General features: G+C 37.9%; 1 protein-coding gene and 1 pseudogene across 1 annotated transcript in view; both read right to left on the bottom strand.

Moving 5' to 3' along the window:
* CPA6 (carboxypeptidase A6) overlaps positions 1-16,485 on the bottom strand; it is a 352,266-nt gene that overhangs the window by 158,755 nt on the left and 177,026 nt on the right. The gene's annotated exons all lie outside the window — the stretch shown is intronic.
* On the bottom strand, positions 14,731-15,920 carry LOC114215959 (small RNA 2'-O-methyltransferase pseudogene; annotated as a pseudogene).

Here is a 16,485-nt window from a genome sequence, read left to right as displayed (position 1 = left end):
TTTTGAGGCATCTCCACACTGTTTTCCAAGTGGCTGTACCAACTTGCAATCCCACCAACAATGTAAGAGGGATCCCCTTTCTCCACAACCTCTCCAACATTTGTTGTTTCTTTCGCTGTCCATTTTTGCCATTCTAACTGGTGTAAGGTGGTATCTCAATGTGGTTTTGATTTGAATTTCCCTGATGGCTAATGATGATGAACATTTTTTCATATGTCTGTTAGCCATTTGTATGTCTTCTTCAGAGAAGTGTCTGTTCATGTCTTCTGCCCATTTTTTGACTTATTTGTTTTTTGGGTGTTGAGTTTGAGAAGTTCTTTATAGATCTTGGATACCAGCCCTTTATCTGTAGTGTCATTTGCAAATATCTTCTCCCATTCTGTGGGTTGCTTCTTTGTTTTGTTGACTGTTTCCTTTGCTGCGCAGAAGCTTTTTATCTTGACGATGTCCCAAAAGTACATTTTTGCTTTTGTTTCACTAGCTTTTGGAGATGTATCCTGAAAGAAGTTGCTGTGACCAATGTCAAAGAGGTTACTGCCTATGTTCACCTCTAGGATCTTGATGGATTCCTGTCTCACATTGAGGTCTTCCATCCATTTTGAGTTTATCTTTGTGTATGGTGGTAGAGAATGGTCGAGTTTCATTCTTTTCCATGTGGCTGACCAATTTTCTCAGCACCATTTATTGAAGAGACTGTCTTTTTTCCATTGCATATTTTTTCCTGCTTTGCCTAAGATTATTTGACCATAAAGTTGAAGGTCCATATCTGGGCTCTCTATTCTGTTCCATTGGTCTATATGTCTGTTTTTGTGCCAGTACCATGCTGTCTTGATGATCACTGCTTTGTAATATAGCTTGAAATCGGGCAACGTGATGCCCCCAGCTTTGTCTTTCTTTTTCAACATTTCCTTGGCGATTTGGGGTCTTTTCTGATTCCATACAAATTTTAGGTTACAGCACTTTGAAAAATGTCATTGGAATTTTGATCGGGATGGCACTAAAGGTATAGATTGCTCTGAGTAGCATAGACATTTTAACAATGTTTATTCTTCTGATCCATGAGCATGGAATGTATTTCCATCTTTTCGTGTCTTCTTCAATTTCTTTCATGAGTGTTCTGTAGTTCCTAGAGTATAGATCCTTTACCTCTTTGGTTAGGTTTATTCCGAGGTATCTTATGGTTTTTGGTGCTATTGTAAAGGGAATCGTTTCTCTAATTTCTCTTCCTACAGTTGCATTGTTAGTGTATAAGAAAGCAACTGATTTCTGTGCATTGATTTTGTATCCTGCCACATTACTGAATTGCTGTATGAGTTCTAGTAATTTGGGGGTGGAGTCTTTTGGGTTTTCCACATAAAGTATCATGTCGTCTGCGAAAAGAGAGAGTTTGACTTCTTCTTTGCCAATTTGAATACCTTTTATTTCTTTTTGTTATCTGATTGCTGTTGCTAGGACTTCCAGTACTATGGTGAACAATAGTGGCGAGAGTGGGCATCCTTGATGTGTTCCTGATCTTAAGGGAAAGGCTCTCAGCCTTTATCATCCCCATTGAGGAGGATATTCGCTGTGGGTTTTTCATAGATGGATTATATGAACTTGAGGAATGTTCCCTCTAACCCTATACTCTGAAGAGTTTCAATCAGGAAAGGATGCTGTATTTTGTCAAATGTTTTTCTGCATCAATTGAGAGGACCATATGGTTCTTCTCTCTCTTATTAATGTGTTCTATCACATTGATTGATTTGCAAATGTTGAACCACACTTGCATCCCGGGGATAAATCCCACTTGGTCGTGGTGGATGATCCTTTTAATGTATTGTTGGATCCTGTTAGCTAGGATTTTGTTGAGAATTTTGGAATCCATATTCATCAGGGATATCAGTCTGAAATTCTCCTTTTTGATAGGGCCTTTGCCTGGTTTGGGGATTAAGGTAATGTTGGCCTAATAGAATGAGTCTGGAAGCTTTCCTTCTGTTTCTTTTTTTGAAACAGCTTCAGAAGACTAGGTATTATTTCTTCTTTGAATGTTTGGTAGAATTCCCCAGGGAATCCATCAGGCCCTGGACTCCTGTTTTTTGGGAGGTTTTTGATCACTGCTTCAATCTCGTTACTGGTTTTTGGCCTATTCAGGTTGTCAATTTCTTCCTGTTTCAGTCTTGACAGCTTATAGGTTTCCAGGAAGGCATCCATTTCATCCAGATTGCTCAGTTTATTGGCATATAGTTGTTGGTAATAATTTCCAATAATTGTTTCCATTTCCTTGGTGTCAGTCGTGAACTCTCCCCTTTCATTCATAATTTTATTCATTTGGGTCCTTTCTCTTTTCTTTTGGATAAGTCTGGCCAGTGGTTTATCGATCTTATTAATTCTTTCAAAGAACAAGCTTCTAGTTTCATTGATCTGATATACTGTGTTTCTGATTTCTAATTCATTGATCTCTGCTCTAATCTTAATTATTTCTCTTCTGATGTGTGGCTTAGGCATTGTTTGGTGCTTTTTCTCTAGTTCTTAAAGGTGTAGAGTTAGTTGGTGAATTTGGGATTTTTTTTTTTTTTTTTTTTTTTAGTGAGATTTGGATGGCTATATATTTCCCCCTTATGACCAACTTTGCAGTATCCCATAGGTTTTGGACCGATGTGATTTCATTCTCATTGGTTTCCATGAATTGTTTAAGTTCTTCTTTGATTTCCTGGTTGACCCAAACATTCTTGAGCAAAGTGGTCTTTAGTTTCCAAGTGTTTGAATTTCTGCCAAATTTTTTCTTGTGATCGAGTTCCAGTTTTAAAGCAGTATGGTCTGAGAATATGCAGGGAATAATCTCAATCTTTTGGTATCAGTTGAGACCTAATTTGTGACCCAGTATGTGATCTATTCTGGAGAACATTCCATGTGCACTTGAGAAGAATGAGTATTCTGTTGTTTTAGGGTGGAATGTTCTGTATGTATCTATGAGGTCCATCTGGTCCAGTGTGTCATTCAAAGCTCTTGTTTCTTTATTGATTTTCTGCTTAGATGACCTGTCTATTGCTGAGAGTGGAGTACTGAGGTCTCCTACAATTAACGTATTGTTATCAATATGACTCTTTATTTCGGTTAACAGTTGGCTTATGTAGATGGCTGCTCCCATGTTGGGGACGTAGATATTTACAATTGTTAGATCTTCTTGTTGGATAGACCCTTTAAGAATGATATAGTGTCCTTCTATGTCTCTAACTACAGTCTTTAGTTTAAAATCTAATTTGGTGATGTAAGAATTGCTACCCCAGTTTTCTTTTGAGGTCCACTGGCATGGAAGATGGATCTCCATCCTTTCATTTTCAGTCTGGATGTATCTTTAGGTTCAAAATGAGTCTCTTGTAGACAGCATATGGATGGGTCCTGTCTTTTTATCCAATCTGCAATCCTCTGCCATTTTGTGGGAGCATTTAGGCCGTTCACGTTGAGAGTGATTATTGAAAGATATGAATTTATTGTCATCATGTGTGTGAAGACCTTGTTTTTATAGATTGTCCCTGTAAATTTCTGTTGTATATCACTCTTGGGGTCTTTCTCCTTTTATAGAACCCCCTTAATACTTCCGGCAGGGCCGGCCTAGTGGTCACATATTCTTTCAGTTTCTGCCAGTCTTGGAAGCTCTGCATCTCTCCATCCATTCTAAATGACAGCCTTGCCGGATAAAGTATTCTTGGCTGCATGTTCTTCTCGTTTAGTACCCTGAATATGTCTTGCCAGGCCTTTCTGGCTTGCCAGGTCTCTGTGGATAGGTCTGACGTTATTCTGATGTTCCTCCCTCTGTACATAAGGAATCTTTTCCTCCTAACTGCCCTTAAGATGGTTTCCTTGGTTCTAAGATTTGTGAGAGTTACTATTACATGCCGGGGTGTTAGCCTGTTTTCCTTGATCTTGGGAGGGGTCCTCTCTGCCTCTAGGACATGAATGTTTGTTTCATTCCCCAGATTAGGGACGTTCTCAGCTACGATTTGCTCAAATATATCTTCTAGTCCTCTCTCTCTCTCCACTTCCTTTGGGATTCCAATAATTCTGATATTGGAACGTTTCATGGTGTCATTTATTTCTCTGATTCTATTTTCATGGATTCTGAGTTGTTTTTCCCTGGCCTCCTCTTTTCCCTTTTTATCTATTAAATTGTCTTCCAGATCACTAATTCATTCTTCTGCTTCACTTACCCTAGCTGTTAGATTATCTAGATTAGATTGGATCTCACTGATAACATTTTTAAGTTCTGCCAATTCAGCTTTCATTTCTGCCCTTAGAGACTCTATGCTGCCATTAATTGATTTCTCCATTCTAACTATTGTCTTCACACTTGCTAGCCCGAATTCCATCTCTGACATCTTTGTTATATCTGAATCCATTTGTAAATCTGTGGCATAAGTCATAATCTCTGAGTCTTTCCTATTTTGGGGGTTCCTCCTCCTAGTCATTCTGTCGATGGGTGGTTGAGGGAATGTACAGAGTCCAAATTATTGACCAGAACCCAAGCAAGATGCAACTATTTTCTAGGGAACTTAGGGTTGCTGGCTTCTTGTTTTCCCAACCTGTCTTCTGGGGGAAGGGCCTGTTGCACTGTTACTCAGGGAACCCTGTTTGGGCAGAGTTGCCCTGCCCCCTGTGGCAGGGGATGGGCTCATTGAAAACTGGTTTTTTGGGGAATTTTGTTCTCTGGCGGCTTTCCCTGTCTCTTCAAGAGTCAGAGCAGAAGAGACCGTTTCCATCCTCTGCCTCAGAGCAGAGAGATCACAGTCTGTTCTTCAGTGAGCTCTCCAGGCCACACTATCTCCATTTCTGTCTGTGCTGCTATAAACTGCAGCGTCCTGGGTTGTGCACCCTTCAGCAGGGCTCCCAGTCCTCTCCTCCAGGTTGGGGCATGGGGGCACATCTCTGCCCTTTGTGTTTCTAAAACTGTCAACGACCCCCAGTTTGCACGTGTGACCTCGCCACTCTGGGTTTCTGTCAGAGGGACTGCCCTAAAGTCCTTTCCCCACTGCTACCAGTCTGTGAGTCTGTGCACTGTCCCCAGTGCGGGAGGCCATCGCTCACCGGTGGTGTAGGGTCCTGATGGCTCAGCTCCCTCCTCCTTCCGTTTATCCTATGATATCTGCCTTCAGAATCACGGCTTCCTGCTTCATACCTTGAAACCAACCACCTGCAATATTCTGTTTCTAGAGATCCAGATCTATCTTCTTACATCTCAGGCTGATTTCATGGGTGTTCAGAGTGGTCTAGTAAATATCCAGCTCAATTCCAGGGACTGGTTGGAATAGGGTCCCTTACTCCTCCACCATCTTTTCCCGCCAGAATAGGATTTTAATGAGGGATGGGCAGGAGCTTTTCTACACTTTTTCTGACCCTTAAGCCTATTTAACCTCCTGAGATTCTTCAGGAGTCTTAGGGGCCCTGCTGGCAACTACCACTTTCTTCTCTATATTTAAGAATATTTTTCTGTTTGTCTTTTTAACTTGTTCATTTTGGAATTACAAACAAACAAATAAAAATAACATGCAAAGTATAAGAGCAGTAACCTCAAATGTTAGGTAGAGATGGATTACAAGTGTATAGTTTACAAATTCTAAGTTTTTATCAATTAAAAATGGGTGTTTAAGTGTAAGATACTTTATGTAAGCCTCATGGTATCCATAATGGAAAATCCTGTAGTAATACATGAACATAAGAAGTCAAAGCATTCTGATATGAGAAGACTTCAAAAAAAAAAAATACAAGATGAGAAACAGCAACTCTAGAAAGAAGAAAACAGTTAACAAAATGGCAACAGTAAGTCCTTATGTATCAATTACTTTAAACGTAAGTGGATCAAATTTTTCAACTAAAAGACATAATTCCTGAATGAAAAAGATCCAACAATATGCCACCTACAGAGACTCACTTTAACCTTAAAGAAAAACAGACTGAGACTGAAGGGATGGAAAAAGACATTTCAAGCAATTGGTCACCAAAAAGGGGCAGGGGTACATCAGACTTTAAACTAAAAATGCTTAAATAGACAAAGAAGGTCATTGTATAAAGGGTCAATACATCAAGAAGATATAACAATTGTAAATATTTATGTGCCCAGTATTAGAGCACCTAAATAAATAAAGCAAATACTAACAGAGCTAAAAGGATAAATAAACATAATGCAAAAATAATTGGGAAATTTAATACCTCACTGTCAACAATGGATAGATCATCCAGACATAAAATCAACTTAGAAAGAGTGTATTTGAATAACTTTATATAACAAATGGGTCTATAGACATATACAGAACATTCTATCCTACACAAGCAGAATACACATTCTTCTGAGAACATATGGATTATTTTTTAGTGTAGACCATATTTTGGACTACAAAACAAGTCTTACCAAATTAATGAAATTTAAATCATACCAAGTACGATTCAACTCTATGGTCAACTAATCTTTGACAAAGCAGGAAAGAATGTCCAATGGAAAAAAGACAATCTCTTCAAAAAATGGTGTTGGGAAAATTGGACAGCTCCATGCAGAAGAATGAAAGTGGACCATTTCCTTACACCACACACACAAATAGACTCCAAATGGTTGAAAGACCTAAATGTGAGACAGGACTCCATCAAAATCCTAGAGGAGAACACAGGCAGCAACCTCTTCAACCTCAGCCGCAGCAACTTTTTCCTAGAAACATCGCCAAAGGCAAGGGAAGCAAGGGCCAAAATGAACTATTGGGACTTCATCAAGATAAAAAGCTTTTGCACAGCAAAAGAAACAGTCCACAAAACCAAAAGACAACCGACAGAATGGGAGAAGATATTTGCAAATGACATATCAGATAAAGGGCTAGTATCCAAAATCTATAAAGAACTTATCAAACTCAACACCCAAAGAACAAATGATCCAATCAAGAAATGGGCAGAAGACATGAACAGACATTTCTGCAAAGAAGACATCCAAATGGCCAACAGACACATGAAAAAGTGCTCAACATCGCTCGGCATCAGGGAAATCCAAATTAAAACCTCAATGAGATACCAACTCACACCAGTCAGAATGGCTAAAATGAACAAGTCAGGAAACGACAGATGTTGGCAGGGATGCACAGAAAGGGGAACCCTCCTACACTGTTGGTGGGAATGCAAGCTGGTGCAGCCACTCTGGAAAACAGTATGGAGGTTCCTCAAAAAGTTGAAAATAGAGCTGCCCTATGACCCAGCAATTGTACTACTGGGTATTTACCCCAAAGATACAAAGGTAGTGATCTGAAGGGGTATGTGCACCCTGATGTTTATAGCAGCAATGTCCACAATATCCAAACTATGGAAAGAGACAAGATGTCCATCGACAGATGAATGGATAAAGAAGATGTGGTATATATATATATATATATATATATATATATATATATATAGACAATGGAATATTATGCAGCCATTGAAAGGAATGAAATCTTGCCATTTGCAATGACATGGATGGAACTGGAGGGTATTATGCTGAGCGAAATAAGTCAATCAGAGAAAGACATGTATCATATGACCTCACTGATATGAGGAATTCTTAATCTCAGGAAACAAAACAGAAATCCCTGAGGGTTGCTGGAGTGGTGGGGGTGGGAAGGATGGGGTGGCTGGGTGATAGACATTGAGTAGGGTATGTGCTATGGTGAGCGCTGTGAATTGGACTCGATCCAGGGACCCCTGGATCATGACCTGAGCCGAAGGCAGTCGCTTAACCAACTGAGCCACCCAGGCACCCAAAGACCTGTACCTCTTAAACAAATAATACATTATATGTTAAAAAAAAAAAAAGAAGATAGTAGGAAGGGAGAAATGAAGGGGGGGAAATCGGAGGGGGAGATGAACTATGAGAGATTATGGACTCTGAGAAACAAACTGAGGGTTCTAGAGGGGAGGGTGGTGGGGGGATGGGTTAGCCTGGTGGTGGGTATTAAAGAGGGCACATATTGAATGGAGCACTGGATGTTATACACAAACAATGAATCATGGAACACTACATCAAAAACTAATGATGTAAGGTATGGTGATTAACATAATAAAAAATAAATGTAAGATCTGAAATCATGAAACTCCTAGAAGAAAAACATAGAAACAAAGTCTCCTGACATGACCTTGGTAAGCATTTTTTGGATATGACACCTTAAGCATAACAACAACATAAAAAAATAAGCAGGTGAGACTACATCAAACTAAAAAGTTTCTGCACAGCAAAAACAAACAAAAAATCCATCAACAAAGTGAAAAGAAAGCCTATGAAATGGGAAAAATATTTGCCAACCATATATCTGATAAGGGGTTAGTATTAAAAAATATATAAATAATTTATACAACTCTGTAGCATAAAAATAACCCAATTGAAAATGGGCAAAGGACCTGAATAGCCATTTCTCCAAAGAACATATATGAAAGGCCAACAGATACATGAAAAGATGCTCAACATCACTAGGCATTAGGGAAAAGCAAATTAAAACTGAGATATCACTTCATGCCTATTAGAATGACTACCATCTAAAATACAAGGGATAACAAATGCTGCAATGGATGTGGAGTAAAGACAACACTTGCGCAGTATTGGTGGGGTTGTAAATTGGTGCAGCCACTATGGCAAACAGTATGGAGTACCCTTACAAAAATTAAAAATACAACTATCGTATGATATAGCAATTCCATACTGGGAATATATCCAAAGGAAACAAAAACACTAAACCCAAAAGACATCTGCATCCACATGTTCACAGCAGCATTATTTACAATAGCCAAGACGTGGAAACAACCTAAGTGTTCATCAATGTGTGAATGGATAAAGAAATTGTGATATATTTATACAATGGAATATTATTTAACCATAAAAAGCTAGGAAATTCTACCATTTGCAACAACATGGATGTCCTTAAAGGCACAATGCTAACTAAAATAAATCAGACAGAGAAAGACAAATACTGTATCATGTCGCTTATATGTGGAATCTAAAACAAGCAAAACCAAACTCATAGAAAAAGAGATCAGACTAGTGGTTACCAGAGGTGAGGGGCATGGAGAGGAAATTGGAGGAATGCAGTGAAAAGACAAACTTCTAGTTATAAGTACATATTTTATGTACAACATGATGGCTATAACTAACCTTGCTGTATGATTCATAAAAAAGTTGAGACTAAATCCTTTGAGTTCTCATCAAAATGAGAATAATTTTTCTTTTATATGAGAAGATAGATGTTAGCAGAAATTAAAGAGGAAATATTACAGCTGATATCACAGAAATACAAAGGCTCACAGAAGACTACTATGAACAATTACACACCAAAAAAATTGGACAGCCTGCAAGAAACTGATAACTTCCTAGAAACATACAACCCACCAAAACTGAATCATGAATGAATAGAAACTCTGAACAGAAAAATTATTAGCAAAGGAGGTAGAACCAGTAATCAAAAACTGCTCAAGAAACAAAAGTGCAGGACCAGATGGCTTCACTAGTAAATTTTACCAAGTATTTAAAGAACCGTTAATACCTATTCTTCTCAAACTATCCTCAAAAACAGTTGAGGAGGGAACACTTCAAAATTCACTTTATGAGGCCAGCATTACCTTGATATCAAAACCAAAGACACCACACAAAAAGAAAATTACAGACCATGATAATGTAGATGCAAAAATCCTCAACAAAATATTAGCAACGGAATTTAACAATACATTAAGAGGCTCATATACATGATTTACTTTTTAAAAAATAATTTGTTTTTAGATAAATATATATTAAAATTTTTTTATTTAAATTCAATTTAATTAATATTAAGTGTATTATTCGTTTCAGAGGTAGAATTTAGTAATTCATCAGTAACATTTAACACCCAGTGCTCATCACATCAAGCACCCTCCTTAATGCCCATCACCCAGTTACCCCATTCTCCCCCCAACCTCCCCTCCAGCAACACTGAGTTTGTTTCCTATAGTTTCTGGTGGTTTGTCTCTCTCCTTGTTTTTGCCTGTTGTTTCTTCTAAATAAATATATTTTTCTTTCAATGATCTGCTACTCTTTATAAGCTCTTTACTATGTTTAACACATTATATGTATGGATAACTTATATTACCAATAAAGAAAAAGCAAAATCTCTTTAAGTACTAGAACCATTATAAATAATTATATACCATTTTTTAAAAATCAAACTTTTGCAATTTGTGAATCTGGTGAAAATCTTGAAAATTTTCATCTGATTTATCTGATTATCATAATTGTCCATATTACATTGTGATATATTTAAGATTTTATTTGAGAGAGAGAATGAGAGAGAGAGAGAGAGAGCACATGAGCGGGGGGGAGGGTCAGAGGGAGAAGCAGACTCCCCGCTGAGCAGGGAGCCTGATGCGGGACTCGATCCCGGAACTCCAGGATCATGACCCGAGCTGAAGGCAGTCGCTTAACCAACTGAGCCACCCAGGTGCCCTACATTGTGATATTTTAACATCAGTGTATTTTATGCTATTGGCTTTGACTAAGAATTCATTTTAAAATACAATTTTTTGTATTACGTATGCATATATAACTACATATACATATATAATTATATGTAAAAATACCAAGAGTAATTGGTAAGTGCCATGATGGTCAAACAGCCATAGCAAAGAGCTAGTAGTGTGCAGCTAAAAGTGCATTCACAATGTTCTGTAAACTTGGTGCTTTTACCAAGTTTCTGTAAACCTGATGCTTTAACATCTGCTCTGCATGCATATGCTGGATACACCTTATTCTGGACAATGTGATAATATGCCTGAGTCACCTTGCCTTGACCTCCTGCCTCCTTTGTTGATGCATGCACCTCCCCACCCCACCTCTTTGGGAGAAGTCCTACCCTTGGGGGTGTGCTTTCCTAATACAAACCAACCGATCTGGAGTCTACACCACCTAATCATGTTCCTTATTGAGCTCTCACACCCTAGACCACTTTACACTTGTATTAATTACCCCAGAGTCAGGTACTGGACAACCAGGAATAGCCTTTATGCCGAATCTGCTGAAATCATCCAAACAAGCCAACCCTAAATTGGTTTACCCTGCCTTGCAGAAGCACAACAAAGGCACTTGCCATTATACCTCCCCACTCTTTGCCATGCTGACTTGGGGGATTCTCTACATATTCCCATCCCTCCGTAGCATAATGTATATGGTCTTGGGATCTATGAATATAATAAACTCATCTTTTCAATCATATTCGTCTGATCTATTGGTTTTAATAATAAAACCTGTTTAAATAATTGTGAGCCAGTACTGATTTACCCCTAAATAAAATTGGTCTGAAAAAGTAAAACTATTCCAACTGAAGTGGAAAATGTTTTGATGTTTATTTTTAGTAGTAGAACCAGTAATAGATACCATATTGAATGACTTGCAATCCTGAAAGCACCATGATGATATTTTGGAGGTTCTGAGAGTTGAGAAATGTTAGGCTAGAGGGAAGTGCCTTTGCAAAATTCTGCTGGAAAATCATAATTTGTAGTCATGTTATTATATAAAATATTATGTCAAGAACAAGTATTAATTAGAGGTTTAACAGTTGACTCCAAAGAGGTGTTAGAAACTGTATATCTTTCCTTAATCACATTCTGATCATAATAGTTATCAAACCCTGGCTAACTGAAATGAATTAGTAATGATACAAAGCAATATTTTTTAAGGACACTTTTCTTAAGAGCATCAAAGAACCATTTTCTCTTAGTTTCCAATTCAACTGGTGTCAAAAGTGTTTGGTATTATAAGAGTATGAGGAAGAGGGAATGTTTATGCCATATGAACATCTAGTAATAACAATTGAGACATGTTTAATCTTTCCAGTTTAATATAACCAAAAAGAATGTTTCCTCAAGGAACCTCATTTTATAAGAACAAAGATTTTCAAGAGAAAATACAAGAAATACTAACCTCTTGATGATATTACAGTATTATTTTTTACATAGCAGAACAAGGTCTAATACTTTAGAATTCTGTCAAATACCATTCTTTAAGGAGAACAGTGAGGCTCGGGGCATATGTGTACACACATTTGTAATAAAATCTTGAGAATTTCCTGCAATTTCTGTAAATGGAAAGAACTATTACAAGACATCTGTGTCATAATTTATAGTTAAGTACAAGTTCTCATTTGGAATATCAGATGTCTCAATCACACTTTTGCAAATGCTATATAAATAATGTGTAGTAGACTGGCTTTGCTGGCATATGTAACATACATTTAAACATCTCATAAAAATGAATTTCTCACTTAGCAGAACTTCTCTGTAGTTCAACTGGTAATATTACAAACATCAACCCACACGTATTTTTGAAAGGCCTACCCCTGCTATGGAAATATATTTACTTTATTTTTAAAATTTTAATTCCAGTATAGTTATTTAATGTACAGTGTTATATTAGTTTCAGGTGTGTAATATGGAGATTTATCAGTTCCATATACCACCTGGTGCTCATCACAACAAATACACTCCTTAATCCCCATCACATATTTCACCCATCCCCCCCCACATCCCCTCTGATAACCAACAGTTTTTCTCTATAGTTAAGGGTCTATTTCTTGGCTTGTCTCCAATTTTTTCCTTTGCTGGTTTGCTTCTTAAATTCCACATGTGAGTGAAATCATATGGTATTTATCTTTCTCTGACTTACTTTGCTTAACATTATAGTCTCTAACTCCATGTCATTGCAAATGGCAAGATCTCATTCTTTTTTATGGCTGAATAATATTCCTTTGTACATCTATACCATATCTTCTTTATCCATTCATCTATCAATGCACACTTGGGCTGCTTCCATAATTTGGCTATTGTAAATAATGCTCCAGTAAACATAATGTGTGCATGTATCTCTTTGAGTTAGTATTTTTTTTTTATTTTTTGGATAAATACCTAGTAGTGTGATTACTGAACTGTAGGGTAGTTCTACTGTTAACTTTTTGAGGACACCTCATACTGTTTTCTATAGTGGCTGCACAAATTTGCATTCTTACCAACAATGATATAAGGTTATTTTTTCTCCACATCCTTGCCAACATTTGTTGTTTCTTGTGTTTTTTGATTTTAGCCATTCTGACAGGTGTGAGATGATATCTCATTGTAGTTTTTATTTGCATTTCCCTGATGGTGAGTGATGTTGAGCATCTCTTCATGTGCCTTTGGCCATCTGGATGCCTTCTTTGGAGAAATGTCTGTTCATATTATCTGCCCATTTTTTTTAAGATTTTATTTATTTATTTGACAGAGAGCGAGACAGTGAGAGCGGGAACACAAGTGCAGGGTTGGGGGGTGGGAGAGGGAGAAGCAGGCTTCCCGCTGAGCAGGGAGCCTGATGTGGGGCTCGATCCCAGGACCCTGGGATCATGACCTGAGCCAAAGGCAGATGCCTAATGACTGAGCCACCCAGGCACCCTCATCTCTCCATTTTTTAATTGGATGATTTGCTTGTGTGTGTGTGTGTGTGTGTGTTGAGTTGTATCAGTTATTTATAAATTTTGTATACTAACGCTTTATTGGCTATGTCATTTGCAAATATCTTCCCCCATTCCATAGTTTGCCTTTTAGCTTTGATTGTTTCCTTTGCTGTGCAAAAGTTATGTTGATGTAGTCCCAATAGCTTATTTTTGATTTCCCTAGTCTCAGGAGAGATACCTAGAAAAATGTTGCTAGAGACATTACTGCCTAAGCTCTCTTCTAGGATTTTTATGGTTTCAGGTCTCACATTTAGGTCTTCAGTATTGAGTTTATTTTTCTGTATGGTGTGAGAAAATGGTCCAGTTTCATTCTTTCGCATGTAGCTGTCCAATTTTCCCAACACTATTTGTTGAAGAGACTTTTTCCCATAGGATATTCTTTCCTGTTTTGTCAAAGATTAATTGACCACATAATTGTGGCTTTACTCCTGTGTGTTCTATTCTGTTCCATTGATCTATGTGTCTATTTTTGTGCCAGAACTATACTGCTTTGATGACTACAGCTTTGTAATGTAACTTGAATTCTGAATTGTGATACCCTCAGCTTTTTCAAGATTGCTTTGGCTCTTTGGGGTCTTTTGTGTTTCCATGTAAATTTTAGGCTTTTTTTAGTTCTGTGAAAAATGATGTTGGTATTGTGATAGGGATTGCATTAAATGTGTAGATTGCTTTGAGTTGTATCGACGTTTTAACGATATTTGTTCTCCCAATCCATGAGGATAGAATGTCTTTCCATTTCTTTGTGTTGTCTTCAGGTTCTTTCATTAGTGTTTTATAGTTTTCAGGGTACAGGTCTTTTATGTCTTTGGTTAGGTTTATTCGTAGGTATCTTATATTTTTGGTGCAGTTGTAATAGGATTATTTTCTTAATTTCTTTTTCTACTGCTTCATTATTAATGTACAGAAACGCAACATTCTGCACATTGATTTTGTAACCTGTGATTTCATTGAATTCATTGATTAGTTCTAGTAGTTTTTTGGTGGAGTCTTTTGGATTTCTATATATAGTATGTCAGCTGCAAATAGTGAAAATTTTTCTTCTTTACCAATTTGGATGCATTTCTTTTTTTTTCCCCCCTGGGAAAAGGTTTTATTTGACAATCCAGTTTGCTTTAAGAATGTTTAAAGTCACATCCAACTGGGTCTAACAGAAACATGAACAAGTGCATTATGAACCCTCTCCACCACCCTGCAAAAAGCATATGAAAAATAAGGTTAGAGAAATTCAAAACCAAGTTGCCTAAACTTATGACTCCAGCACAGGGCTGATTAAATACTCATCAAAGAGGCCTTGTGTTTGGTAATCAACCAACTCCACCTGCACCACACTTTGATCTCCTTCTGTCGAAGTCCCTCAGCAAGTATTGTTCTCAGCTTCTCCATACTACCCGCCACCAAGTGGTTCACCTTTGGATAAATAATGAGTCTTTCCAGGGGTACGTAGAACTTCTCTCCCACACTGTAAGGTTTGGGGGACTGTTCTATTTCGGCCCTTTGAGCTTCTGTTAATCCGAACTGTAGGGTACAACTGCCAAGTGGTACCACTCGATCGTCCTCCCTTTTCCTCAGACCCCGGAGAAACCTGCTTTTCATTAAGCCGATTGCTTTGACCGACTCACTACTCAGAGTAAGCCGGAAGTATTTGCTTTGCTGTAAACTCGGGTATGAGGTGGTGTAAACAACTTCATAAACATGTTCCTCTGGAACGTGTTCCTCTGGCTCTGAAATGCTCGATTCAGTCGGCTTTGCTATGTTTTTCTGGAAGACCCCTATCTGGGTACAGTATCCAACATGCTCAGCTCCTGCTGGTGGATCCCCCACACCAGTGAACTCTACGGAGTAATTGTACAGTTTTGCCACATCGAAAGCCCACGTCTGAAATTGTGTTCTGTTCCACTCAAATCTGTGATCTGGATCTCTAAAGGTTGATGCTGGAAACAGGGGATTGAATTCAGAGTTTGGTGTGCTGATGACAACCATACCCGGAGAAAAGTACCCAAATACGACTTCAGGAAACTTGGCCAGATCTTCAGAATCTAAGTGTTCTATCAATTCAATACATATTATCAAGTCAAATCCACACAAACGGGAGTCTTTTTGTACAGCAGAACCACGGTACAAGGTTATGGTCAAATCTAGTTCCCGAGGAATGATGTAACCCCCCACTCCTGGAGACAACCTACCCCCTCCCCATTCAAAGGGTCTGGCAGCAATATCTACTCCAACAAGATACTGAACACAGCGGTGATATTTCAGCATCCATAAAAGTGTGGCATCACCGAAGCCCAAGTCTGCAATCTTCCTGAGTCCATGTCGATTCACTAAGTTTTTAACAAAGTAGTATCTCTGTTCATACACTGGTGGTTTGAACTCAATGACTTTCTTGCTGGGAACTTCACAATTATCCATACTGTTGCACTGTTTGTTTTCTTCCATTTTGTTTCCAAGTTCAAGTTTTCTTGAAGCAAAGAAGCCAATGTATCCTTCGAGGTCCCCAAAGGAGCACACGAGCAGGGAAGGCAAGGCGCAGCGAGCACTAGGGCTTTCATTTCTTTTTGTTGTCTGATTGCTGTGGCTAGGAATTCCAGTACTATGTTGAATAACAGTAGTAAGAGTGGACATCTTTGTCTTGTTCCTGACCTTAGGGGTTTTTCCCCATTGAGTATGATATTCCTTGTGGGTTTTTCATATAAGGCCTTTATTACGTTTAGGTATGTTTCCTCTAAACCTACTTTGCTGAGGGCTTTTATCACAAATGAATGTTGTATTCTATCAAATGCTTTATGGATATATACTTTAAATACCATATTTAAAATACCATTTTATACTTTTTACTTTATATTTCCACATTTTCCTGAAAATGACTAAATCACAGTATAAGAAGCTCCAATGTTTTTCAGATTCTGTACTGTATTTTTGAAAGTTATGATAGATCTTAAAAGTTCTCATTACCTGAAAAAAACTATGTGTGGTGATGGACATTAACTATACTTACTGTGAT

Source organism: Eumetopias jubatus, unplaced genomic scaffold, assembly GCF_037043125.1.
Source record: "Eumetopias jubatus isolate StellerSeaLion01/CBP00866 unplaced genomic scaffold, mEumJub1_p1.0 scaffold_4, whole genome shotgun sequence".
Lineage (NCBI taxonomy): Eukaryota > Metazoa > Chordata > Mammalia > Carnivora > Otariidae > Eumetopias > Eumetopias jubatus.
This window is presented reverse-complemented; position numbering and strand designations above follow the sequence as displayed.